Raw genomic sequence first — 4,315 nt, 5'->3', positions numbered from 1 at the left:
CAAGCACCCTTTTCTTGAAAATGAGCAAAAGCACAACACTGAATGAGAGGTTAGGGTTTCCGAAATGAGGCTAGAAGTTAATGGAGGCTGAAAAATGAAAGAGCCTTGAGCTCATAAGAATGCTTAAATAGTGCCCAAACCCTAAAAATTAGGGTTTGGCACTCTGATTATTACGTTGGGCATGATCACCCAAGCACGCGCCACTTACCATGAACGCATGGGACTGATTTTCCATTCTTTTCCATTAAGGGCCATTTATGTAAATAACCTAATTGAAAAGAATGGCAAATCAGTCTCATGCGTGCGTGGTAAGTGGCGTGCGCCTGGGTATTGCGACTATGCTTCTAACTCACCAATGCCTTAAAACTTTCGGAACAAAAACCCTAAATTCATAAAAGATTGCGTTATAAAATTATGATTATACCCTTGGCCTCCGAAGGCACCATCGAACACTTGGATCACTTTAACCATAACACCCACATCTGAAAAGAGCCAAATCATTTCTTCCCCAAGGCCATAATCCTCATGATAACTGATGATTGGGCCACAACCCCGAATAATGAAGCAAATCCAAAACCGAATGTTACACTTAACGAGGTAACGATTTAATCTTTGTTGTTGTTGATTGTTTTTCTAAGATGGTGCACTTTATCCCTTACAAAAAAGACAACAAATGAAGCTAATGTGGCTCAATTATTCTTCTGTGATATATATCGTTTGCATGAATTGCCATCTTCTATTGTTTTAGATCGAGACACTAGGTTTTTGAGTCACTTTTAGCGTAGCTTATGGAAAATGGTGAACACTCAGCTCAATTTTAGCAGTTCCTATCATCCTGAAACGGATGGGCAAACATAAGTTGTCAATCGATCCCCTGGTAACCTTTTTACGGTGTCTAGTGGGTGAAGATGTGAAGACCTGGGATCAGAAACTATGTCAAACTGAGTTCGCTCATAATCATGTTGTTAACAAAAGTACTAGATTTAGTCTTTATTAGGTGGTATATTCTACCCAGTCACAGGGACCACTTGATTTGATGACACTTTCTGTTTCTAGTGTTGCTCCAAAAAAAGTGTAGGATTTCGTGGAGGGAATACATGGTGTTCATAAGGTTGTTCATGACAACTTGGTTCGAGCCAACTCCAAGTACAAGCAAGATGCAGATAAGAAACGCAAGCAAGTTGATTTTGAGGCGGGTGACTTTGTGTGAGTTTTTTTTGCCTAAGGATCGTTTTTTGGTTGGTGAGTACAATACGCTGCCAGCCAAGAAGATTGGACCCATGGAAATTGTGGAGAAAATGAATTCCCATTCTTACCGTTTGAAGTTGCCAAATCACATTCGTTGTTCTGATGTTTTCGATGTAAAACATTTGCTTCCTTTTCATGGGGATTCTACAAATGATGAGCATGGTGCACATTCGAGGTTGATTTTGTCTACCTAGGAGGGGATGATGCGAGCCTTAGTGTGAAGGACCGGGCTCTTACGTTCCTAGAGGCCCATGATCGAGTGACTAAATGGGCTTCATGGAAATAACCATAACTTTGGCTATGGGACTTTGTTTTGGGCCTACGATCAATCAAATCGAAGCTTGGAATAAGGAGCACGTCATGATAAGTATCCAAAGGGGACTTACCCATTTTTTAGTCCAAAAATCGATTTCTAAATGGAGTTATGAACAATTTTGTTAATTTTCCATAGTTTTGGGTTTATGTTTAGCCCATGGTTATTTTGAGGCCCATTTTAAATTTTGCTCCTTATTTATGTGTAACTGATGTAATTTGGATGATCATTCATCCGTTTTATAAACTTTTAGTTTCATCCTAATTATTTGTGTGTGTTAGACCAGATTTTGAAGCCAATCCCATGGTATTTGTAGAATCCGTGGTTTTGAGGAGATTGTCCTGGGTATTCTGTTAGAATCAACATGCTCACTCTTATTTATCTTTGTTTTGTTTTGCTCGTTGCATCAGGTATTGCGACGATTGAAGTTTGGACGCGTTTATACGTGGATAATCACGTAGGCTGGTTGGAATGCGATGCACGTTATATAATTATGTGCTAATTATGTACTACGCTTCTAATAAAAACTCTTTACTATAAATGTTTTTGATTGTCAGCACATCATGATGTGGATGTCATTACTGATGGAGCGTAGAGCAGATGATGCGCGGTGGACGGTTGTGCTGACTGATGTGCACAAAAGTACCCACTAATTTTAATATTTATAACCTAACAAACTTAGACTAACTATGCACTTATAGGCAGTGTACCTAGTCAGATTACAGTATAGCTTAGGTAAGTCGGTGTCGATCACAGGGAACGGTGGTGAATTAATTTAAAATATTTGATTATAGGTTACAGGTCACACGAAAAGAATAAAGAAATAGTTTAATAAATCTCAAACGAACAATCAATTAACAACTTTCGATAAACTAACAGGAAAGCAAATATCTTCAGGTACTTTGGTTTAGATAAATTACACCTTAAAAACATAGATAATTGCATACACAAATTCATTTATTCATGTTCACCGATTCCTAAAATGATTAGATTTGCGTTCACTATAACTAATCCTTTAGCAAACAAGTCAATTCAAACAGTGATTAGTTGATTAAACGAACATGCTTCCTAGTGTTCAGCTCGTATCAAGCAAGACTTGTAAATATAGTTAATCAAATTAGTCATTCAATTAACCTCTTGTTGATGGTCATCAAACAAGGCTCACACATTAACTTACTTATTCCCAAGTTAATCCTAGTTTCACATTCGTTATTCCTAGACTTATAATCTCGATGGTCATCAAAATCATAAGAGACAAGCAATCAAGCAGATGTTCATACAACTCAATTTACTTAACAATTAACAGCAAATAGTTATCATTAATACGTAAGGATCTTTTAACAAGCTTGGCAAGATAAATTAAACATAAACAAACAATTCAATATAGCAATTAGTCTAATAATCAAAGCTTCATTCAATCATAAACGCAAAGTAAAAGGTTTTTACACCCAAATCAGAAACTAAACACAGAATAGTAACACAATGGAATGCTAAACATGGTCACGTTAACAACCCATATGATTACCGACATGTATCCGCTCTCCAACCCTTCCGATCTCTGCTCCCGTTAGCTTAACGGCCTTCCGGCCACCTTCTAGACCCTCAAAACGGCTTTACAGAAGTTTAATATCGACTAAATTAGGTTGGAAGTCGAATCCCCCCGTCTGGTTAGCTGATAATCGACTTTTATAACCCTTGTAACCGACTTACGTACGCTGGGCGTAAGTCGGATTACGCTGGGCGTAGTAAAGATTTATACGCGATTGGAGTTATCTGATTTCAATCGTTACGCGGGGCGTACTTTGAATTTAGCCATTACGCTTAGCGTACATGTAACTTACGCGGGGCGTAATCGTTCCTCCAGCATTTTCCTTTCTTTTAGCTTCTAAGCCCGATTTCCACTTCAGTCTTTTCTTTTGTGCTTTATCGACAACGAATAGCTACAAATCATAAGTCAAAGCATTATGAGTACTTTTTAGTTCTAACAGAAAATAATAAAGGCCAAAATATTAAGACATAATATATAAAAATATATATATAAAAATACACATATCACTGACAACTTTCAACACTAATGTATTTGAAAGGAGTGATATGGCTCACGGATCCGTTTACACAACATGGACAGACTGTGATACGGTATAATTGTGTTTGGATTACATTATCTAAGTAACAGTAAATTATAATATAATGTTATTTGATAATTGATTATTTCTAACCTTTTGTGTAACTTTATATCCCAATCAATATACCAATTGGTCACTGGTTTTTGGGTGCTTTGGATTTGAAGATATTTAAAATGACTATATATGATAGTCATTGGAAGAGCGACTACTTTTCAGAAGAAGAGGAATGGTTTATAGGTATGAGAGCCTACATCCATAGACTACGAGGGGGTAGCAGCTACTGGGGTACCGAACCAACTCATGCAATCCCACTTGAGAGTTTCAACAGGACCCTCGAAAAGGCCCCAAACATACCACAACGAATTGATAGTAAGGAGATTATGGGTGCTTTTGTGTTGGTTCCTAGCGGCGTTGATCGCCAGGAAATCATATTTTATAAATGGTGAAAGCGGTCCATGGGCTATGTCTTATTGGAAACGACTATAGTGGAAATTTTTTTGGTACAATGACAAAGACCATTTGAACATTGTATTATTACTTTAAACAAATCTCTTAAGTTTATGTATTTATTAGTTTTTTTTTTTGTTGATTTTTAAGATTACATTTGTATTTTAGATTTTATAAAAAT

The sequence above is a fragment of the Lactuca sativa genome, chromosome 9 (assembly GCF_002870075.4).
Source record: "Lactuca sativa cultivar Salinas chromosome 9, Lsat_Salinas_v11, whole genome shotgun sequence".
Taxonomy (NCBI): Eukaryota; Viridiplantae; Streptophyta; class Magnoliopsida; order Asterales; family Asteraceae; genus Lactuca; species Lactuca sativa.
The sequence above is the reverse complement of the archived record's forward strand: the minus strand, read 5'-3'. Positions refer to the sequence as shown.